Here is a 24959-nt window from a genome sequence, read left to right as displayed (position 1 = left end):
GCCCTGAAAGACAGAAAATGTCACCATCCCCCTTTCACAGCCTTAATTCTCCATTTTATAAAAGAAACTGATGCACAGGGTGTGGCGGAGCTGGGAATCCCATTTCTGGATGGTCAGTCCAGGGCCCCTGCTCTGTCACTATACTTTTAACAATAGCAATTCATGAGCACCCTGTGAAAAGAACGGGTCATAAAGTTGTGAGGTTTTGTTTGTTTTTTTTTTAAGTGATACCTTGTTACATTAAGTCACCAGATGTAGTCTAAAGTAATGACGAATCTAAACATAAAAACACTAAGGAAAACATCCCAAGAAACACACTCTAATAAATTTTAAAAGGCTTCATGTATTTTGCTGTTTAAGTAAGAGGACAAGGAAACGCAAGTGGTACCTATATTGGTTCCTTCCAGACAATAACAGCTTTAAGCGCAGAGTTCAAGTTAATGCTGTGCACCATATACCCACCCACACAAGAAGTGACAATGTAGATAATAGTAAGGCAGTTTGGTGTTCAGCAAAAATAGCTGGCAAACCACTGTCTTTTCCTCTTCTTGCTTATGTTTCAACATAAATTGAGAAAACTTTTATCGTTCTGTGATAAGAAAGACTGGTCCCCAATTTCATAAGCATCTGATCTTTTACTGCTTTCTTATCCTTACAAGATTTCCAAATAACTTAGGGTCAAATGTGAATATGGTTTGTAAGTGCAGAGGAACTTGATCACCAGAAAATGTCAAGAGGCAGTGAACTGATGGCTGATCATCAGAAATGGAACTTTCTGCAAATTCTGAGAGGTGGTCACAGATGCTTCAGAGAAACAGAGACCAGGAAATAAAGAGGGGAAAATGCCATTTGAGGAGCATGAATTCTTATGAGAAAATGAGAAAATGTGTCTTATGGTTAGGGCTGGAGAATACAGATTTGGAAGAGGCAAGAAAAGAGGACTTCACAGAGAAAAGTAAGGATTCTTTAGATGCCTGAGTTTTCAAAATGAGTTGAATAGGCCCACTGAGAGTAGTGGAACCCTGTAACGAAGGGTGAAAGCGAATTGATGGTGAAGAGAAGGATGTACAGCCAAGGCATCAGCTGCCAGCTCAGGGAAGCAGCCTCAGTGAAGATGCTGAGCCTTGGAGAAGGCCTGGGGACCCAGAGCCAGGTTTGAGGAGGATGCTGGAGCTGTGGACGAGAACTGGAGATCGAGGGACAGGTTTTGGGGGGATACTGGAACTTTGGACAAAGACTGGGGACCGAGGGACAGGTTTGGGGGGATGCTGAAACCATGCACAAGGGCTGGGGACAGAGGACCAGGTGCGGGGAGGATGCTGGAGCCGTGGACGATGACAGGAGGGCAGGGCAGGTGAAGCACGGGCGGGGACCGGGACGGGGGGGGAGGGGGGGGCAGGTGGGGCAGACTAGGACGGGGGACAGGAGGGGGCTGGGGAGCAGGTGGGGCGCGGACGAGGACCGGGACGGGGGTGCCGGGGGGCAGGTGGGGCGCGGACCGGGGACGGGGGTGCCGGGGGGCACGGACGAGGACCGGGGTCGGGGGTGCCGGGGGGCAGGTGGGGCGCGGACGAGGACCGGGGACGGGGGTGCTGGGGCGCACGTGGGGCGCGGACGAGGACCGGGGACGGGGGCTGGGCAGCAGGTGGGGCGCGGACGAGGACCAGGACGGGGGTGCTGGGGGGGCAGGTGGGGCGCGGCCGAGGACCGGGGTCGGGGGTGCCGGGGGGCAGGTGGGGCGCGGACGAGGACCGGGGACGGGGGCTGGGCAGCAGGTGGGGCGCGGACGAGGACCAGGACGGGGGTGCTGGGGGGGCAGGTGGGGCGCGGCCGAGGACCGGGGTCGGGGGTGCCGGGGGGCAGGTGGGGCGCGGACGAGGACCGGGGACGGGGGCTGGGCAGCAGGTGGGGCGCGGACGAGGACCGGGGACGGGGGTGCCGGGGGCAGGTGGGGCGCGGACGAGGACCGGGGTCGGGGGTGCCGGGGGGCAGGTGGGGCGCGGACTGAGGTCGGGGGTGCCAGGGGGCAGGTGGGGCGCGGACGAGGACCGGGGACGGGGGCTGGGCAGCAGGTGGGGCGCGGCCGAGGACCGGGGACGGGGGTGCCGGGGGCAGGTGGGGCGCGGCCGAGGACCGGGACGGGGGTGCTGGGGGGCAGGTGGGGCGCGGACCGCAGGGCGGAGGCGGCAGGTGTCCCCGGGAGGAAGGGCCTGGGGCCGCGGGCGCGCAGGCGGGAGGCGCCGGGCAACGTCGGGGGCCGCGCAGACCCCGAGGAAGCGCCCGCGGCGCGGGAGGCCAGGGGCGGGGGGTCGCGGGCGCGCGGGAGTGGGCGGCGGCCGAGGGCAGGCGGCGAGGGCGGCTGAGCAGCGCCTCCGCCCCCCGGCGTGCCCAGGGCCCCCGACCCTACCTGGCGCGGGGAGGGCTGGGTGGGGGAGAGGGGTCCGTCCCCACCTGGAGCGCGCGCTGCCTCAGTCCCCGCCGGGAGCGCGGACGCCCTGGGTCCCCACCTGACCGCCGAGCGGAGGTTTATTGCCGGAAGTCGCCCGCCGCCTACCGGGGAGCGCAGACCCGAAGCCCCGCCCCGGGCCGCGCTGATTGGCAGGTGCGGCTCCGCGTGGCCGTGTTGCTACCCGGCTCCCCGAGGCCGAGGCGTGCACATGCGCAGTGGACTCCGCGCCGCCTCCTTCCTGCGCGTGCCCAGTGGATGCGGCTGCGGCGGGGCGGGGGGGGCTCGGAACGCGCAGGCGTGCTGCGGGGCGGTGTCCTGGCTGGGGGGGGGGGCCCGCCTCCTGCCTACGTGCCTGCGGCGGCCGCTGCGGGGGTCACCGCTCGAGGCCGCGGATCGCAGTGTGCTCCAGCCCCCTCGCTGCTCCCCGAAACAACCCGAGCCTCGGGAAGGCGGTGAACATGTGCCCCCGTGTGCAGTTCCGTGCGCCCCGTTAGCTTAGTCCTTAACCTTAGGGAGCGAGCATTTTCCGGTTATCTACAGCTTAGAGGATCCGATCGTTCAGTCCCAGAAGCCGGGAAACACCTGCGGATCAGCTCGCACGTGCGCGCTTCTTCCATCAGGGACTGAGAAGGAGGGTGTCAGCGGTCGGGAAGGGGAGAGGGGGATCAGCGGGTCAGGTGGCCGAGCTCGGGGCTGCAGGCCAGCTTGCGGGGGGGGATGCTGAGATGCTGCGGGAAGGAAGGGAGGCCTGACGCAGCCTCCGCCTCCTCTTCCCCATAAGTGAAACGGGGGTTTTTAAGAATCCAATGCGGGCAGATGCAAAAATATCTAAAACCATACCTGAGGGCCCTTGGGTGGCTCAGTGGTTGAGTGTCTGCCTTCAGCTCAGGCTGGGATTCTCGGATCCTGTCCCAGTCCCTGATCAAGTCCCAGATCAGGCTCCCCACAGAGACCTGCTTCTCCTTCAGCCTGCCTCTCTGCATTTCTGTGTCTCTCATGAATAAATAAAAATCTTTTAAAAATAGATAAAAAATAAATAAATGAAACCATGCCTAGTGCCTAGTGAGCAATGTATAAGTATTTGATCTTAGTATTTTTCTTTATGAAGTATATTTGGAACACATTGCAGGGAGCATATAGTAGGTATTTGCATTTGGAAAAATATTATTAAAATTATTTCTAAATGAGTGGGAAATATCAGTGAGGGTGACAGGACATGAGAGACTCCTAACTCTGAGAAACGAACAAGGGGTAGTGGAAGGGGAGGTGGGCAGGGGGATGGGGTGACTGGGTGATGGGCACTGAGGGGAGCACTTGATAGGATGAGCACTACGTGTTATATATTGGCAAATCGAACTCCAATAAAAAATGCCAAAAAAGCCAAAATAAGTTTTAAAAAATTAAATTATTTCTAATGTGCTTGTTATAATAGCATTCTTTGACCACATACTTTTAAAATAATGTATGTGTGATTATGGATGCAAGACAGCAATATTGCTTACATCCCCAATTTAAGAACTGCCATCCTCCTTCCCCCACTCCCTTTCACAGCTGCAGATGATTCCATTAGGTGGCTATATCATAGCCTTTAAAAATACTCTCCATGGATGGGCATTTAAGTTCTTTACAATATTTTGCCAAAAGAAATAATGCCCAATGAATAACTATGTATGGTTTTTCTGTTTATTTTAAAAATTGTAGTGGTGTATTTGCTAGTAAATTACTATAATTGGAATTGCTGTGTAGGGATAACTGCATATGAAATTTTGGTAGATATTGCCACCCACTGCACCATTATGGGGGCCATAAGAAGAGTATTAAATTTAGCCTAATTTGCCAACATCCACTTAACTCCTGAAGGAATTCCACTGGTGGATTGAGAGGAGACAAAGTAACCGTAGTCCACCTAGTAAAAGCTGTCAAGGAGGATTGCTCCTATGAAGTTCAGGTATGCCTGGGGTTTGTGGAGGAGCATATGCAGGAGGGTGCTCAGTGTGGGGAAAGTGACCTGGGAAAAGGTGCCTACTTATCCAAAATTGGACAGGCACTCAGTCCATCTAACAAATCCATTCAAGATGAAGGGAAACCTCACATTTCTTTGTTTGCTTTAAAATAACCCAATTCTGATAATATCCCAGGCTGTGGGAACACTGAAGTTGATTGCAGTCCCTCCCCTAGGATAGTGTCTCTCCTAGCAGGAAGCCAGGCAGTCACTGGTCACAGGTAGTGTGGGTGCCTCCATGCCTCCCTGGGGGCCCGGGGTGATGGCCAGCACAGGCCGCCCCCTTTGCTTCCTGAAGTGCAGTACACAGCCATCTCCCTGACCTCCCCAGCCGCTGCACAGAACAGGGTAAACATCCCTGAGCCTCTTGGCACGAGCGTGATGTAATCCCTCAGAGCTCAGGGAATGGTCTTTCTTCATCACACCCTCTCTGCAACACTTCTATGTAGTGGAATTTCTATGCAACATGTGAAGACTAATTCAGCTTTCCACACAGCAATAAGGCCAAAGTAACAAAAACCAAGCTGCATCACCAAAAGAAAGCCCAATTGACTTGATATAGAGCTGGCAGGGTAATGTACAGTGTCCCCAGAGTCTGTGTCATGCAGGCTACATGCTAAACACCAGGAGATGCTCTGAATACACACTTGAAATCTCCAGTTGTCAGGAGCTCACAAGTTAATGCAGATAGAGGACGGCAAATACGCAGTGAGAAAACAGCGTGATGAGGAGTACAAGGAGGTACAAAATGAGAAGGGAATTCAGGGGCAGAAACAAGCCCCTCTGACAGAGAGGCCTCCAGGAAGGCACTGGAAAGTCACATGGGCTGAGGCAAGACTCAGGCTCAGCCCATCTTTTTGTTTGCTTATTTGTTTTGTCTTAGTGCCAAGTCTCTTTATATTTCAAGTAGGGATTAGAATGAAATTTTGGGATTGTAAACTAAGCTGGAGGCAGGAGCACATGGTAAGTGTGAGACATCAGAATGGATGAAGACATGAAGACAACATGAAGACAACAGAGCCACCCAGAGGTGTCTCATCCACCAGCTTCTGAAGCTCTGTACTTGACAAACAAAACATACCTTCAAACAGGTTTGATCCAGGTAGTAACCTGTTTGCAACCCCACAAACTCTCATTCAGCTTCAAAAACCTGTATGTTCAGCCTAGTATGATGCCACAGCCAGGCTGACCCCACTGCCCAAGTGGGCACGATTCTGGAGCTAGAACACAAACGTGGGAGTTCAACAGACTTGGGACCATCATCTAGATGCCTAGACAGGCAACCTTGGGCAATTACAACCTTTGGGCTTGGTTTCTCGCCTGGAAGTGCAGTTACCACAATCTACCTCTCAGGCTATCAGGAATATTAAATATATTAAGTTTTGTATCCATGCATCCAGTGAACTTTATTTCCTTCTATTTTTCCTGCATGTTTTAGACAGTGAGCCAGTCTACATGTAAAATGCCAGGCTACCTAGAATCCTGCTTATAGACATATTTACATTAATACATATGGCCCCACGTATTCCACCTCTAGGTATTTATCAAAGCTAATTCAAACATGTTCACAAAAAGCACACAGAGTAGTAGCACTGCACTCATAGCAGTCGTTAGGAGAACAACATAGAGATCTATCCCCAAAAAAGTATATTAACAAAATTAACAAACTGTGGCACATTTGAGTAATGGAGTACTACTCCCTTGTATTAAAATACATATAATACTGCTACATGGGGGCAGCCCAGAGCGTGATCGAGTCCCACGTTGGGCTCCTTGCATGGAGCCTGCTTCTCCCTCTGCCTGTGTCTCTGCCTCTCTTTCTCTGTGTCTCTCATGGGTAAATAAATTTTTAAAAAAATTTTTTAAATACTGTTGCATGTAACAACACAGATGATAATCATGAATATTGTCTTAGTGAAAAGAATGCAGACACCAAAAACTATGTACTGTAGGATTCATAGGATTTGTTCATGTGAAATTCTAGAATAGACAAAATTAACATGTGGTGATAGAAATCCTGTCAGTAGTGGCTTCTGGGGCAAAGGGAAGGGACAGAGGCAAATTTCTGGGACTATGGAAATGTTAACTGTTGTTTGGGGCAAGAATCTGAACGTGTTAAATCTGATTTCCCATTTCACTCTGTGTTACACCTCAATAGGCCAGTATGTATTTTTTACTTTGGGAACATATTTTTTCTCTGACATATTCCTAGTCAAATTGTATGCAACGTATTGAATTCAAAAAAAAAAAAATCAAACCAACAACTGTGTTCAGTGCTTACCCATACCCAGAATCATATTAAGAGTTGTGAGAAATGCAGAAAATGTAGAAACCTTCGTTGACATCTAGAAGCGTGTGCTCTGTGAATAAGGAAGTATACTTCAGAACTGTTAAAGGACAATCCAAGATTTAAATCACAATTCAAAAGAACACAAGAGGGACGGCTGGATGGCTCAGTGGTTGAGCGTCTACTTTTGGCTGTCTGGGGATTGAGACCCACATCGGGCTCCCTGCATGGAGCCTACTTCTCCCTCTGCCTATGTCTCTGCCTTTCTCTCTGTGTCTCTCATAAATAAATAAATAAAATCTTTTTAAAAAAAAAACACAAGAAAGGGGCAAAGCAGTTGCATAAATGGGTAGTAATGTTTATAGGGAGTCATAGGTACAAAGAAATCTTTGTAACCCAGCAGAGTCCAAAGAAGATACTAAAATTCACTTTGGCAAGTGAGAGATAAGAAGCATTGTTTCATAACTGAGTACAGAATCCCACAGGGTGACATTTTTGTAACATCTCTTAGAGACATACTCACTTCCCTCTAATGGTAAATCCTGGAGAGCAGATACTCCAACCTAGAAATAGGGATGATAGATTTCTAAGTATCTCCCAGCTCCAGTAACTTGAAACTTTATCCACAACTTGAAGGGAGCATGTGCATGGGGTCCCACGTTGTACTTGGCCTGTCCACATGACCCTGTTTTTTAAGACGTGGGTCAACTCCCGTGTCTTTATGTAGCAACAACACTGATAATGACAATATTAGTGAGTAACATTCACTTAGCACTCACCACACACCAGGCTCTGCGCCAAATGCTCTGCTTGACTTACGCTCAAAATAACCTGGAAGGTCAGCCCTATTATGTCTTGAAGATGAGATCCCCGAGGATTCCAGGAAGCTAAGCATATTGCCAGGACCCTACAGTAGGTGGAAGTGGATCCAGAATTGACTTCTGGCTCTTCTAATCTAGTAACTGCTAGATTAGAAGCACCTTCCCCAGGCCTCTGCATATTTGTGCTCCTTTCCATTCACTAGACAACCAGAATATCTTGTAACTCCTCAGTTATTTAAATCCCAAGGCAGCCCTACCTCTGACCTAAAAAAAAAAAAAAAATCTCAGTTTTTCATCAAGACTGCAAGCTCTCTGAAGGCAAGGACTCTACATTGCTAGAGCCCTGCAAATCTAACTGTGGAGAGGGGAGAGAGAAATGTAACAAACTGGCACCAATTATAGCTGGAACTACTTGATCTACACAATGCAACCATTGCTGAAACACTGCAATGGGTCCAGTCTTTAGAATCCCTTCAAATATGGTGCTGATGTTAGCATGTCACCTGAGATGATCTCCAAGGCCGCATGTGCTGGTGTTTCTGTGTTGCATTACATCAGATCTGAATAATGAAATAAACTAACAATAAATAGATCCTTAGAATGGAGAGACATCTTGACTAGGGAACCTAACCCGTCCTTGTAGATAAGGCCCACGTCTCCATGACTCCCATGCAGGTGTGGGGGGAATAGAACCCACACTGAAATCAAGCCTCCTACCACAAACACGGCTTTCTTTCCCCAACACAAGAGATGGGTTTCTGTGTCTGCTGTCATCCGAACCTGAAATCTCTAGGTGTTTCTCCCTATGTCCAAATGCTAGACCAACATGTATTCAGTATAATGGCTAAGGTGCCTGCAGCCTTTAACAACAGCATGTCTGGGCACTCACTGGGCTGGATCCCCAACAGCTCCAGACTTCCAGTCACTTTAGGTCACCCTGGTCTCTTGCCATCATCACTCTGTCCTTCTGCTTTATGGGGGTTGACTGACTATATCCTCCCAGGAGGAGCAGAAAGGTGCAGCCCTAATGGATGAGCAAAGTCTATTAAGGGGAATTACACAAGCAGAACAGCAAGGGCACTGGTGGCCCAGCAAGAAGCTATGAGGGATGGGAGGTCATCTGTCAGCAGAGGAGCTGAGCACTCCTGACGAGGATGGTCTCCATCCTTTTTTTTTTTTTTTCTTAAGATTTTATTTATTTATTCATGAGAGACACAGAGAGAGAGGCAGAGACAGGTATAGGGAGAAGCAGGCTCCCTGTGGGGAACCCAATGCCGGCCTCAATCCAAGGACCTTGGGATCATGCCCTTAACCAAAGGCAGACACTCAACCACTGAGCCACCCGAATGTCCTTAGATGGTCTCCGTCCTTAAGGTTAACTCATGTCCAAGGTAGTTACTGGAGCTCCAGCCATTATATCTACATTCTAGGTAAGAGGAAGAAAGAAGGAAAGAAGAAAGGCATATATGGATACTCCTAAAACAATTTTCTGAAAGTCCCACACAACATTTCTACTTGTATCTCAATCATGTGCCTACTCCTGGCTGCAAAAAAGAGTGAGAGAGAGAAGAACAGTGAACAAAGTCTCAGGGACCTGTGAGACATCATGAAGTGTACCAATATATGCATAATAGGAAAGAAGAAGGAAGAAAAAAAAAGAGAGAATATTTGAAAAAATAATAATATTTGAGAAGTCTAAATTTCCCAGTTTTTTTTTTCAAAGATTTTATTTGTTTATTTGAGAGAGACAATAAGAGAGAGAGAAAGAGAAAGCAGGGGGAGTGAGAGGGGGAAGCAGATTCCCCACTGAGCAAGGAGTCTGATGCGGGGCTCAATCCCAGGACCATGGGATCATGATCTAAGCCAAAGGCAGATGCTTACCCGACTAAACCACCCAAATTTAGGCATCCCCTAAATTTCCCAAATTTGATGGAAAACATTAATCTACATATCCAAGAATCTCAATATGCAAGTTTTATCCCCAAGTGGGATAAATTCAAAAGATAGTCATCCTTAGACACACATAATGATTAAACTGTCAAAAGCCAAAACCAGACACTCTTAAAAGCAGCAAGAGAAAAGCCGTACAAAAGATAGGAGACTAACAGCTGATTTCTCATCAGAAACCATAGAGGCCAGGAAGCAGTGAGAGCACATATTCAAAGTGCTGAAAGTAAGAGTGTTAACCAAGAAATCTATTCCCAACCAGATTACTCTTCAAAGATGGAGAGGCTGAGATATTTCCAAATAAACAAAAACTGAAAAATATATATAAATAGAAAAGCTGCCCTATGAGAAACACTCATGGGGGTCTTGAAGGCTGTGGTAAAAGGGCAGGATCTCAGATCCACATGAAGAAGTAAAGAGAATGTAGTAAATGCAGCTACAGAGCTAAATACAAGCAACAATACACACATGTGCATTGGTTATAACCTGTTTGTCCAGTTGTCAAATAACCAGGAGACCCTTGTCCTAATATGTGATTAAGTGCATTCCTCTGGGATAAGGAGAATACTAATGATGATAGTTACTGTTTTGGGGTGTTCCTTTATCAGTTAATGGGTGAAGGATTCCCTCTGGCCATATGGAAATGAGTTAATCTACTTAGCTATTAGAAGTTCAGCTATGAGACACTTTCAGCATTCTGGCAAATTAAATCCTATTAATTCATGTTTAGGAAATTTGAGAAAAGAAGGCACAGAAAGCTGGCAGCAATGTTGTAATCCATGCATGCAGAGGTAGAGGTGGGGCACCTGCGTGGCTCAACGGTTGAGCATTTGCCTTTGGCTCAGGTCATGATCCTGGGGTCCTGGGATCGAATCCCACATTAGGCTTCCCTCAGGGAGCCTGCTTCTCCCTCTGCCTATGTCTCTGCCTCTCTCTCTCTGTCTCTCATGAGTAAATAAATAAAATCTATTAAAAAAAAAAACCTACAAAAGTTTAAACTTCTAGGAGGGAACTGTGTAGAGCACTTAGAACAGATTAAAGCCTTCTAAAGTCCTCCTTTTAAGAAAATAAAAGACAATTAAAATGTGAATGTTTCTGCATGAATCTAATAGAATTAACTATCAACTTTCCTGTGAGAACTAGAAGGCAGAGAAATTTCAGAACCAAAATCAAATGTCTTCAACTAAACTCCAGATGGGTATTATCTATCCCACTCAAGCCTGGGGATGGGGGGGTATTTTTCTTCTAAATTACTATTACCCACGAGGTTGTAAAATGCTTTGGCCTCTCTTATTGGAGGAGGTACTTCCACATGTCCAGGGCATGGTAATTGGAAGGTCACAGGTGAGTCATTCGTTGACCTTGATGAGATTTAGGCATAGGTGAGGTCTTTCTGCTCTAGGACCCATGGGTACCATGTAGACAGATACTCATGGAAGTCCCAAAGGGTCAGTATGGCCACTCTGCTTGAGTGACTCAGTCAAGTGGTGCAAATGATGCATCACAGTATAAAGACATTAGCTTCATTTCTGTGTGTTGATTACACTGACTCATGTAGACTGGCTACAGCAGAAGTCAGACATTTATGCTTTGTTCTGCTTTTCAATTCTACATTCTTTTTAAGGCAATATGGATGTTCAATCCAAGTAGTGCAAAGCCACATACAAGGAAGTAAATAAGTGCAAGTCAGGAAGATTACTATTTCTAGATATTGTATTTCCCCACCAGGAGAAAAATCACACTGACAGAAAATATTCTGCTTGCATTATGAGTCAGCCAACCTCATGGGTCCATGGAAAATGGCATGTATTTTAAAGAAGAATCTTAAGGAAAAAACATTTTGCACAGATGACTCTTCTCTGCCTGAAGGACAATTGTGCTACCACGTGTCTAGAGCTATCAAACTCTGAAAGAAAGAGACAAAGGTTTACTGTCATTCATGCTATTACAAGTCAAGTCACCTCTTGCTTTACCTTTTATTATCCTGGGCTGGAAAGAAAATTGGCCTGTAGACAGTGTCTACACTGTGTTGTGTCTTGCAAAAACTGCAACTGAGTGGACAAGTTGGTAGGAGAACAGGTAATTCCCAGCTGGAGGGTGCTTTAACTTCCAAGTATCACACATTTATAAATAATGGCTTCCTCACCTTACCAAATCTTTGCTCAAATATCACCTCCTCATTAGACTTACCCTCAATATTTTAGTTAAAATTACAACCTCCCCCAAATACCCAGAAACCCCCTCACACTGCCCTATTTTTGTACCATTTAATTTACTGTATGTTCTACTTATTAATTACCCCTAACATGTAAGCTTTACCAGAGAAATGTTGGCCTCTTGTTCACAGATGTATCCCAAGCTCCTAGGCTGTGCCTGATAAGGAGTGGACATCTAACAGATACTTGTTAAATAAATGAATGAGCAAGCAAATGAATGAAACACATTTCCAATGCAAACAATGTTAAATATACCTGTTGTCATTCCAGGCCAAAAGATTCTATTGATGTCACAATATAACTGAAAGAACATACCACGAGCGTTGATAAATGAAGAGATTTACAGACTTTGTTGCTTATGTACTTAAGTTTGACATGAATATAATGTGAATATCCGTGTCTCCTCAAATTCCTATGTTGAGATCCTAACGCCCAATATAATGATGCTAGTAGGTGGGGCCTTTGGAAGGTGTGAAGTCATGAGGGTGGAGCTCTCGTGAATGCAATTACTGCACTATAAAATAGGCTCCAAGGGCCCCTGGGTGGCTCAGTCAGTGAAGCATCTACTTTCAACTCAGGTCATGATCCCAGGGTCCTGGGATGGAGCCCCACATCGGGCTCCCTGCTCAGTGGGGAATCTGCTTCTCCCTCTCCCTCCACCTGCCACTCTGCCTACTGTGCTCTCGCTCTCTCTCTAATAACTAAATAAAATCTTTAAAAACAAATTAATAGAATAGGCTGCAGGGAGCTCCCTTGTTCCCTTCTACCAGGTGAGAACACAGTGAGAAGGTGCTGCTGTGAACCAGGAAGAGGGTCCTCACCTCCCCATGCTGGTATTTTGATCTTGGGCTGCTCAACTTCTGAAACTAAAAGAAATAAATTTCTGTTGTTTAGAAGCCACTTAGTCTGTGGCATGATTTTATAGCAGCCCGAATGGACTGAGACAACATTCTCCTTACTTCTTTTATATAACTGTAGAACATTAAATATTGGTTTGCCAAAGCAATCTTGAGGAAGAGAAACACAGCTGGAGGCATCATGCCCCCTGACTTCAACTGTATCACAAAACTACAGTTTTGTGATCTACGTGTCTGTAGATGTAGACACCTAGATCATGACATGTAGATCAACAGAACAGTAGATATCCCAGAAAAAAGTCCACACATCTATGGTCGATTAGTTTAAGATAAGCCAGGAGTATAAAATGGAGAAAGGACAGTCTCTCTAATAAATAGGGGCACTGGAGCATTACCTTATACCACACACAAAAATTAACTCAATGGATTAAAAATATGAACATGAGACCTGAAACCATAAACCCCCTAGAGGAAACCATAGGCAGAAAGCCAAAATCAACCAGTGGGACTACAGCAAACTACAAAGCTCCTGCTCAGCAAAGGAAACATCAATAAAATAAAGGCAATTTATTGAACAGAAAAAAACTGTAAATCACTTATCTGATAAGATGTTAAGAACCAAAATACAAAAAAAAAATCATTTAAAGAAAGAACCAAAATATATGAAGAACTTGCACAACTCAAATGTAAAGAAGTCAGTCTGAATAAAAAATGGGCAGAGGGGGCAGCCTGGGTGGCTCAGCGGTTTAGCGCCGCCTTCAGCCCAGGGCTGATCCTGGAGACCCAGGATCAAGTCCCACTTCGGGCGCCATACATGGAGCCTGCTTCTCCCCCTGCTTCTCCTTCTGCCTGTGTCTCTGCCTCTCTCAATGTCTCTCATGAATAACTAAAATCTTAAAACAAAAAACTTGGGATCCCTTGGTGGCGCAGTGGTTTAGCGCCTGTCTTTGGCCCAAGGCGTGATCCTGGAGACCCAGGATCGAATCCCACATCGGGCTCCCGGTGCATGGAGCCTGCTTCTCCCTCTGCCCGTGTCTCTGCCTCTCTCTCTCTCTGTGTGTGTGACTATCGTAAATAAATAAAAAATTAAAAAAATTAAAAAAAAAACTTGAAAAAAAATATGGGCAGAGGACCTGAAAACACATTTTCCCAAAGACCACATCCAGATGGACAACAGACAGCATGCAGCTGGGATGTCGCTGCTGGGCAACAGGGTGACCTCTGAGGGAGCCTTCACACAGGGCAGCGTTCCCGGGTCCAGCGGGGCCTAGGACCACCTCTGTGGTCTGAACTGGAGACTCCATGAAGACAGACAAGTACTCCCGTACTTGACCTTCTGCAGGAGACATAAAAGAGAATCGGGCACAGAGTGATTAAGCCATGAATGTTGGTGGAGCAAAGCTTCATTGACTCAGATGTTACCACATTCTGGAACTTGGCCCGGGGTGGGCGCCAAAATGTGTACACAGGAGGAACAAACTCAAAACGCTACTGGCTCTACTCTGTAAACACTGCTGTGTGCATGGGAAACATTTGCTTGACACCTATTAACCGTGTTGGTTTCTGACACCAAACAAGAGGACTTCTCCAGCAAATGCTGCCGGGCTCACCACGAACACAGTCTCTGAAGCAAACTATTAAATTATCCCTGTACGCTCAACCCATTGTCAACTTCCAGAGTACTTCCCACTGTGCCAGGAGGAAAATGATAGTATTTCAGACAGCATTTTGGTTAAGAAATGTGCAAAAATAAGAAAAAAAAATAAAACCCTATGGCCGGGCCATGCCAGGAATGTTGCACACAAGAGTTGTCTGTGGTCTTCCATCTTCCAGAGGTGGGTCCTAGGTAATATAACTTGTGGCTTTGACATTCCTTCTGTGCTCTGTTCTCCCAAGAAGATGAGAAAGAGAGAGAGCTGAATGGAACTTCTCGTATTCACTCCGTCCAGGTTAAGATAGAAGACCACACGCCCATCTGGGCAATTACATGGCATATTTTGCCGAAGGGAATGGCAATGAGTCTTTGCTACACATCTGATCTCTCTAAAGAAAGCTTAATAAGGAGGGACACCTGTGTGGCTCAGTGGTTGAGTGTCTGCCTTCGGCTCAGGTCATGATCCTGGGGTCCTGGCTCTCTCCTACCTTCGGCTTGAAAGGACCCTGTAATTATGTGAGGCCCACATGGATAACCCAGGCTAATGTCCCACCTCACAGTCAGCTGACTGGCAGCCCAAATATCTTGCTTTTCCTCCCCCATATAACCTAACATATCACTGTTTCTGGGCATGAGGCATTGGAAATCTCTGGGGCCCTATTCCCCCAAGCACAGATGGGTTACTGATCTTCATGACAGCAATGGTCCTGCCCACGACCCAGAGTAGGGAGGAGGGCAGAGAACATTGCTGTGACGGGTCTGACACCTTCCATTGAGGCAGGGCTGTCCCAGATCCTCACATCAGCTGCCAATTCCGTGCTCCCAGCTCCATGGGGCACCCACCCTGCGCCCTGCACAGTTTACTCAATATCTATAAGTGTATGTTTCCTGTTGGTGCCACACAGCTCCCAAAATAAATACAGGCGTTGAGATACACAAGAATGCCATACAACGTCACAGCCTGGAGCAGGCTTCCCACAGACTCTTCCCTTTTAGTGGTTATCTTACTTATAACCTTTTAGTTATTAGACATGGGACAAGGTCACTGTCCCATAGTCCACGTGTCCGAGGTGGGCTATACCTTCTCCAAGGGCATATGCTTCTGTTCTGTTCCCGCTGGAGCTTCAAAGTCTTAGAACCTGCTCTTAGCAGGTGCTCTGCAAATATCTGTTGAACAAGTGACTGGAAGAATAGGTCACCCATTGAACGAAGGCTTGACCATCTGGAGATTAATAGCAGATGATGGGCAGCAGGAGGTGCACTATACAGTGAGCGTGCCACCAAACTGATGTCTGACCACTGAGCCTCATTGGATGGCAAGATCAACCCAACAGCTTCTGACTTCCCATCAGCAGCCATCACCCAGGGTGTGGTGGTGACAAGAGCAAGCGTTCAAGTCACAACCCCTAGGTCGGTTCTGTGACCAGGTGGACCGCGGCTTCCTCCATTGTAAAACAAGGATAACAGTGGTACCTCCCTACTTCAGTTGTGTGTGCTGATGTCACTTGTCCTCAGATGTAAAGCAGGGCATGGTGAGCAGGTGCATGAACCCCTGAACCTCACACTTCTCATTCTTCTCACCACCATTGTCAGCCATGTTCATGCTGATACCACAGCACGAATGTCACCCAAGGATCTCTGCCAGGAACTACAACTTTCTGGGATAGGGAAGGAGGGAAACTGGTTTTGAAAAAATGTGTCGGTGTGGTTTATATAAATGTCATTTAAACCTTTGAAGAAGAAAATAGAAACACAAATTGAGTAGAGGCTGAGCAACGGATTATCCTGAGGGGGTGGGCTCAATCCTTGTGCTGAGTCTGTCCATACCACATGTGGTGCACATGGACCGGGCATGGGGTCCTTACTCCTCACACCCAGTGACCATCAGGTACCACCACAGGGATATTCGACCCTAAGTTGAGGTCCATTTCAACAGTAATAACAAGTTGTCAGGAGCAAACAATCTGTTTCTAGAGAGAGAAACATTACTAAGTTTGCTGACCCTGAAATAAAGGCACTAAATCACCCACCTCTGGGAGGAGACAGGGAGCCGTGGTGCCCACTCCCCATACCCCAAGCAGGTCACCGGGGCCTTTGAGATAGGAGCAAGGAACTCCCAACACTGTCTCCACTTTCTTGGAACAGTCTGAGGAGATTCCCACGGGAACAAAACGTTGAAGGTCAAGCAGGATCCAGAATCTTGGATGTGTGGCAATTAGCACTTTAATGAATAAGTCAACTGTGACTACTGGGATGATAACCATCTCAGCTCTTACTGGAGAGCTGCCCTCTGGAAGCCAGAGCTTATAGGAACAACCAGTAGATAACACGAGCAGAGACTGAATCCTAGGTCTTTTTTTTTTTTTTTTTCACATTATAAACCAGCCAGTTTATTATTCTGTAGTAAGTTGGATAATTTTTACCATGCAGACTGATGTACCTATATCAGCATGAACGGTGCATGTTCTTCCTAAAGCAGTTACATGGAAAACCAAGTTATTATCAAGTTACTTGGAACTATGAAATCCAAACAAGGGGAGGCCAATCTTAAAACCTACATCTCCCTCATCCATGAAGCTAGGGCACATTTTAGGCACATTAGGGCACATCCACCACAGGAACAGCCCAGCCTCCAGAGTTTTGCTATTGCCTCTTCCTTCCCCATCTTGGCTCTAGCCAAGCACTGTCATCTACAGCTTTAGGATCAGCCAGCTTGGTCTCCAAGTCCTATTGATGCCCACTGGTTTTTATTGTTACCTCTACTGTTATTGACAGTTAAGGTACTGAGAGGGGCACATCAATTACTCCCATGTTCCAACTAGAAGACACAACAATTTTGTTGGGATGTTTTCCCAACCCCACCCTACTCAAGTTTTACCACCTAATGTGCTTTATAAAGGTTCTTCCCATTTCCATTAGCACTTACACAGTACCTATAAATTCACCTGACTAATGTAACTTAATTCCTAATTGACGTTTTTAATTAGAGTTTTTATTCTTTCTCTTTCTTGATCAGTGATTTCCAACCACACAGGAGTTAATGAAACTTTTCTATTGTTCAAAGACTTTTTTTGATGACCCTTAATAGTACTAAATTGAGGACTGCATTTTCTTGAATCCTAGGTCTTATTTGAAAATCGTAGCCTACTGCTGGGTTGCCATATAGCCATTCATCGACCAGCTGAGAAAGAAAACTCGGCTCACCCACTATTTCTTCTCTTTTAAAAATATTTTTCCTCTAATGGCTTGTTTTCTAACTGAGAAACTTACTGCTTATACATGGCTTATTTCTCTACCAGTGAACTATTAATTGTTTAAATGTCCTAAGGTGACAGTGGGAAAAAGCAGACTCCTGGGGACTTCTCATACAATTGTACGTTCAGTTGAATTTTGCAGTCATGTGAATCAGAGGCTTTCTCATACCCAGAAATGCTTGGTGACAGGTTTAGGGATGGGAAGGTGCTCATGAAGTAAGAGTGCCCAAGGTTTCCAAACCCCAGGGCCGCCTTCCCCTCCTTGGCTTTTCCAGGACACAGCAGGCCCAAGAGCAAGATCAGGAATGAAAGGGAAAGACGTAGATTACTTGAGGACCCGTGACACACCAGAGATGAGGTTTGAGGGCAAACCCAAACATCAGTTCGCTCGGGCCACCCCACCCAATCTGAGAGAAGGCTCATCTTTGCCCCAGAGACAAGTTCTGTCCCAGTGGTGGGGCCAGGTGGGTATCCAGGCTGATGGGCCCTCCAACAGGAAGCAGGCAGGGCCATCGCCATCTCCACGGTGGGAGGTACAACTAAGGTGAATCCAACATTTCAACTGAGAGTTTGCCCAACAGCAAGTGGCTAGGGGAAGGGAGGTTGCCACAGCCCCCCTGAACTTGGTGGCCTTTCTGCGGCTGGTTCTGCTGTCCTGCTCCCTCCCACTGGTCTTAAGGCTTAAGGCTTCAGTAGTGCCTCCTTCAAAGATCAATACTAAGCAGGTAGAAATCAGCCTGGGGCTAAGTGAAGGCCCTGGAAACACCTCAAACCATCAGGCAGGAAAAAGACACGAGGCAGAGGGAGAGCCTACACAACCAACCGTGACAGGAACAAAACCAGGCTGCCGTTTAATACTACTCTTCTCAGCCAAAAAGCAAGAACAGCAAGCACTGTAGGGAAGAAGGTAGAACAGACTCTCATGTTCCTGCAGACGATGCCATTGTCCACATAGAAAATCCAAGACAATTTATGCATACACTACTGAGATTAGTAAAAGTTCAGCAAGATTGCAGAGATCAGGGGATCCCTGGGTGGCACAGAGGTTTGGCGCCTGCCTTTGGCCCAGGGCGTGATCCTGGAGACCGGGGATCGAATCCCACGTCAGGCTCCCGGTGCATGGGGCCTGCTTCTCCCTCTACTTGTGTCTCTACCTCTCTCTCTCTCTCTCTCTCTCTCTCTCTGTGACTATCATAAAAAAATAAAAAATAAATTACCTCTCTCCCAAGAATATTTAAAAAAAAAAAAGATTGCAGAGATCAAGAGCAATGCACAAAGTTCAAAGTATTTTTTTTAAGGGAAAAGAAAATGCAGAGTGATAATGTGAGGGGCAGGGATTTGGAACAGGTCAGAGACTGAGACATCTGGATGAATCCATGCCCCTTCTTCCCACTCAAACCAAAAATATGGAAAGCTTCATGAATTTGCATGTCATCCTTGCGCTGGGGCCATGCTAATCCTCTCTGTATCATTCCAATTTTAGTATATGTGCTGCCGAAGCGAGCACCATAGTATTTTCTTTACAAGTGCAAAGACCAGATGGGAAATGCGATTGGAAATGTGTCATTCGTTTGTCACTACAGCAAAATCTCACTTCATGGAGGTCATGAAGTTCCTATAGAAAACTGTCACTTATTGAAAGATATAAAAGAAACATTAAGTAAATGGTGAGAAATGTCAATTGCATGGATAAGGAAGATTCAGTATTTTATGTGAATTCTCCAAAATATATATATTCAATGAAAATTAAATCCAAATTCCATTGAAATACATGGGGAACCTAGGTTCTAAGTTCCAAAGCATATATGGTTCTACAGCATATACGGAAGAATATGTGTGGAAAAGCAGCTTAAGAAATGTCTGGAATGATATTATACCTGGAATTTGCAACAGAAGAATGGGGGGGGTGGTGGAAACCAGGAGGAAGGCATGAACCTATAATCCTTGAAACTGGGCAGTATGCACACAGGAGGTCACTGACTCTGGTATGTTTAAAATGTTCTGTAATATAAGGTTTTAAAAAGTTTATGAAGAAATAATAGCTAAAACTTTTCCTGAATAAAAAAAAATTAATTTAAGAGAAAGCAAACACATTATACAGGTAGAGTCACATATGGCATGTGATGTATTTGGGAATTTGGTGATCCCACGGAGGTGGTGTCCCAAGTCCGTGGGGAAACTGGGCACATTCCATATAGAAGGTAAGAGAGTGGAGTTCCATATTCAGAAATCCCATTAAACAAGACCCTTGGTTACATAGAAAATGAATAAAAGCCTAAATGTGACCAACCAAAAACTGGTAGGACAAAAGATAGGCAACATAGGACTTTTTAAATGGTTAACATCGTGTGAAAGAGGAAAAGCAGAATAATACACATAGCATGGTGCCCTGTCCTGAAAGTAACACCTTCAAAATGCAATTTTATATAATGGATACATGGAAGTACCTAACATTTTTTAAAAAGGAGTAAAAATATAGAAAGAAAACATACCAAACCAGTTACCACCATGTGAATAAGGATGAGACTTTATGTTGATGTTGTTTAAAGATTTTATTTAGGGATGCCCAGGTGGCTCAGTGGTTGGGCGTCTGCCTTTGGCTCAGGTTGTGATCCCAGGGTCCTGGGATCGAGTCCCACATCAGGTCCCCCCACAGGGAGCCTGCTTCTCCCTCTGCCTATGTCTCTGCCTCTCTCTGTGTCTCTCATGAATAAACAAATAAAATCTTTTAAAAAATAAAAAAAAGGGATCCCTGGGTGGCACAGCGGTTTGGCGCCTGCCTTTGGCCCAGGGCGCGATCCTGGAGACCCGGGATCAAATCCCATGTCGGGCTCCCGGTGCATGGAGCCTGCTTCTCCCTCTGCCTATGTCTCTGCCTCTCTCTCTCTCTCTATGTGACTATCATAAATAAATTAAAAAATAATAATAAATAATAATAAAAATAAATCTTTATTTTTTAAAATATTTTATTTATTTATTTATTTTAAAGATTTTATTTATTTATTTATTTATTTATTTATTTATTTATTTATGAGAGACACAGGGGGAGAGAGAGGGACCCTGATGTGGGACTTGATCCCAGGACTCCAGGATCATGCCCTGGGCCAAAGGCAGGCGCTAAACCGCTGAGCCACCCAGGGATCCAAAAAGATTTTATTTATTTGCGAGAGAGCACATGTACAAGTAGGGGGAGGGACAGAGGGAGAGAGAATCTCAAGCAGATTCTGCACTGACCACAGAGCCTGATTCTAGGCTCAATCCCACGACCCGGAGATCACAACCTGAGCTGAAACCAAGAGCCAGGCGCTCAACTGACTGAGCCACCCAGGGGCTGCTTGTTTTTGTTTTTGTTTTTGTTTTAATTTTTTAAGTAAACTCTACCCCCAACGTAATTGCTCAAACTCACATCTCTGAGATGGAGTCTCACACTCCACCAGTTGTACCAGCCTTGGGCCCCTATTCCTTTTCTTTTAAAAAGCCTAGAAACACATCTGACGAGATATTTATGTAAATCTGGGTTATGAGAATATGACCGTGTTTTGTAAAGATTCTTTGTACTTTTCCTGTATCTCTAAAAAAAATTGTTTTCATTTCAAAATTACAAAAAAGGCAAAGAAATAAATCATTAAAAGGAACAGCATCAGTAAACAAAATCAGAGTGAGGATCAGTAAACAAAATCAGATGCAGACAATGCCAAGGGCAGGGGAGCAGATGCCTGGGGGGGCTGCAGAACAGGACTGAGGAAGCAGCTGCTCTGGCTCACGCATGAGGGGAGGAGAATCACCGACGTGTCTGCCACCAGAGAAGCTGGAGGCACCGGGATAACATGCTGGGAAGCGCAGTCCTTGACGCTGGACAGACCTGGGGCATTGCCCTGGACGCCGGCAGAGTGGCAGAGTGGCCGTGGGGGCAAGGACGGATGGCTACGGAGACCCTAGGGAAAGGGTGCGGGCCCGTGAGGCTCTTAAAGAAGAGGACAGAAGAAATAAAAGGGGGGAGAGGAAGATGGGAGAGCAGAAAGCTATCTCAAAACAATGAAAACTTTTATCTGTCGATCTGCAACAGGGGAAAAGGTGATGCAGGAAGATTGACATCATAAACCATCTTAATTAAGTAACTGACCTTGCAGAATAGGGCAGGATGTGTGGCGCCCAGAGAGAACACTGTCCGTCTGGCGGGAAGGGGTGCTGGCTTTCTTTCCAGCAAGCTCCAGTGGCTCATGTTCCACCCTGGGGACACGTACATTCTCGCCCTACAATGCCTGACTTTGTTTAGTTGTGGTTCTATGGGGGTGATTCTTCAGCCAAGAATCTGCATTTCTGTTGTGAAATAACAGCATTGGATCAGGTGAATTTGAAGACCTCCCTTGGCTTTATTCAGTGATTCTGGATCTGGGCAGCAGCCCCTTCCCCACTGCCTCCAGGCAGGCAGGAGGAGGTGGTTACAGAACGGGAGCACCTAAGAGCAAGAGGAAAAGGTGGTTCCCTGGGGGTCTGGCCACCCGCCTGACCTCATCTCTCCTTGGGGTGGTGAGGGGACCTGGGCAACAGATGGAAAGAAACATTTCCCGACTGACAGATTAAGGCCACAGCTCTGGGAGAGGTTGAAACTGGAATTAGGTTGGGTATTAAGCCCTGGTTTGGGAGCTCTGTCTAAGTGACACCAACTCAGCCATCCAAGTGCCCCCAGAAAAGCCTGTTTTGATTCAGTCTGTCTGGCCTCTGATAAACTGTGCTCTACATATGGAAACTATTCTCTGTGCAGGTTTACCTTGGGGACCAGATTAGGGAAAGCAGAGTCTGAAGCAGAGTCTGAGCTTTGGGCTCAAAGGTGGAGGGACCTCCTGAAGCATCTAATTCCTGCAGACATTCCCAACCAGGGTCTGAATGGAGCAGCCTGCAGCAGGTGGGCAGGCTGTAGAGAAGATCCCTCCAGAAGCCAGAGCCAAGGAAAGGTACTGGGGCCATGGAGCAGATGGAGGGGGTCTCCCTCAGCCTGTTGGTGGTCTCAGGCCAAGAGGACAGGTGGCTGAGGAAGTCTCAGTGAGGAAGCACAGGTAATTCACAGGAGCCAACTGAGGGTAGCTGACTCTGCGAGCTGGGCATAATTTGCTTCTTGAATAGCTTAATCCTGGGCTTGCCCTCTCCACTGGGCCACGTGTGGCAGGAAAGCTCTGAAAGGACCTCCAGAGGTGGTTCCTCCTCATGGTTCATTCACTGTCAAGACTGGACCATGTGGCTCAAGCGATTTTCCAATACTTCACATCCAGTTAGAGAGAACCAGAACTCAGTTGTAGCTTTTATTGGGGTCTTATTTCACTCTTCTTTGTTGAGAAGATCAAATATCTAATATTTACGCTTTCTCCATTTAATTTTTTAAAATATGTTTTAAAATGTTTTATATAATGTATTTATATTTACATTTATATTTTACACTTATATACAATAGCCTGTTATAGTAATAATATAGGTAACTATACTGCATACCATATTTTATACTATAAATACTTTGTATACGTACAATATATGATACATAGTACATAATATGTACAGTATAATATACAGTATATATGGCATATATTACATAGAATATATAGTACATTTAATATCTTTATTAAATATTTATTAAATATCATTATTATCTATCATGTCATTTATTTTGCAATATACAGTAATAACTATATAGTTACATATTATATGATATTATAAATTACATAGTTGTAGAACTATATTATACACAATTACCTAATCATCATGATATATAATAATACAATTTGTCATATACGCGAGTGTGTGTATATCTGCATCCAAACACAATGTTACTGGGTTCATTCCATGGTGTCCTCACTGCCGAACTCATCTGGAGGACACTTTCTTGGGTCTTTTTCTTCCTCTGCTGGAATGTCAGGTCATGGTTCTTCCTGCATACCCCTGAGGAGACTCTTCTGCAACCTTCTATGTCCCGGGCTCACAGTATCTCCAACGGTGACAAGCCTGACTGTATTTTCTCACATGTGGCATTTCTTTCTCTTTTACACAATGATGCAGCAAAGCGACTTTTTCCTCTCAAGCCCCCGGTATTTTTCCCACGGACAATATTAATCCCACAGATCACAGGAGTGGTGGCATCTGTAGGAACTCTCTTCTTGGGGCGCAGCTCATGGACAATAAACTGGCCACACACAACTGGAGGTGAGCAGCAAATGTTACTTTCTGTGTGCATTCACAATTGTGCTTCGTAGGTTGAGAAAACACCTTGTATAAATAAACTTGATGAGGTTGGGATTTAAAGGCAGGAAGCAGCTGGCAGCCCAAACGGCCTTTTGGTCTGTCATCTGTTTAAACACGCAGGAAGGGTCTTGTGAGCTTTAAAGTAAATACAAAGGCACATTTGAGCCATATATAAAAGAGACTTAAAACAAACCCTGCTTAATCCTTTCAAACGGTGTAGCTCCCCCAGCGGAAACAGACTATGCCAGTTAGATGAACATCTTGACAAACAAAGTGTCTCAGGGCCACACCACGAGGGGAGGTAGGTGTGTTTATTCAATGAGATCCTCCGGAGGAATGCCAACTGCATTTCTGAATGCACAAATGTGCCAAATGAAGGCAGAACACTAGGCAGAGGAGATGCCAGTGAGCGCCCCAAGGCCTACGCAAGCAATAAGGGAAAGGTAAAAATGGAATTTCACAGCTAGCATCATGTAAGGAAATCTGCTGGATCTTTTAATATAACCAATCAACACAGTGTGCTTCGTGTGGCTACTGATGCAGCTGGCTTTAGACGTGAAATGCCAGCCTCACAGGCAAATGCTTCTCAGGAGTGAAATTTGTATTTGCGCCAGGCGGTATTGTTGATGACAGGCATGGTGTTGTACCGCAGAGTAGAACTGGCCATCCTGCATGACTGCAACCCATGCCCACTGATCAATAAGTGACTCTCCATGTCCACCACCACCGCCCCAGCCCAACAGCCTTCACGCCACTCCCATTCTGGGAAATCTGATGATGTGCTCAAAATTGTTGAACATGCTGCGCAATTAATTTTCCTAATTATGTAACTTTGCGGACACATCAAAAGAAGCATTCTGGAAAGTTACTTAAAGTGAACATATAGGGCATGATATCTCACTTGTGAATTTCATCAGTGGAAAAGACATAGCTTCATTGGTATTCGATGAAGTTTAATCATATTAAGTTATTACCACAATTAGGCATACAAAGTCACCAATAAACATTTTGCTGAATTCATTAGCAGATGTGAAAAGTCACTGAGGAACATTTAATCTTATAATGCTCTCAGCAAATCAGCAAAGAAAATGCCAGAGAAACTTGCATATACGATGCTCTTGGAACTGGAAAATGTATTATGTCCTCTGCAGTAGGCTCTCGCTTCTCCTCATGGTCTGGGATGACATCCTCTTGTTCCAGGGGCTGCAGGAAGAGGCTGGCTCAAGAGCCAGCTTCTCTGA

At 46.0% G+C, this 24959-nt stretch overlaps 1 protein-coding gene and 1 non-coding gene across 8 annotated transcripts in view; both read right to left on the bottom strand.

Annotated features, from left to right (window-relative positions):
* The window catches only part of FBXO25 (F-box protein 25), a 63317-nt gene extending 51344 nt beyond the window's left edge, over positions 1-11973 (bottom strand). Inside the window, exon 1 of one of the 7 annotated variants that reach the window (XM_025463225.3) lies at positions 11826-11973. The gene's annotated coding sequence lies outside the window, so the exon portion shown is untranslated. Of the gene's footprint in view, positions 1-2451; positions 2609-3289; positions 3403-11825 lie in introns of those variants that run through there. The other 6 variants (XM_049101137.1, XM_025463222.3, XM_049101136.1 and 3 more) reach the window with 6 other exon arrangements.
* A 6914-nt stretch (positions 11974-18887) lies between these two features.
* Positions 18888-18994, bottom strand: LOC112670236 (U6 spliceosomal RNA). Its single transcript, XR_003142819.1, has one exon. It is a non-coding gene; the product is annotated as a U6 spliceosomal RNA (small nuclear RNA).
* Between the last annotated feature and the right edge of the window lie 5965 nt (positions 18995-24959).

This window comes from Canis lupus, chromosome 25 (assembly GCF_003254725.2).
Source record: "Canis lupus dingo isolate Sandy chromosome 25, ASM325472v2, whole genome shotgun sequence".
Classification (NCBI taxonomy): domain Eukaryota; kingdom Metazoa; phylum Chordata; class Mammalia; order Carnivora; family Canidae; genus Canis; species Canis lupus.
Note: the sequence above shows the minus strand (reverse complement) of the source record. Positions and strands in the feature narration are given on the sequence as shown.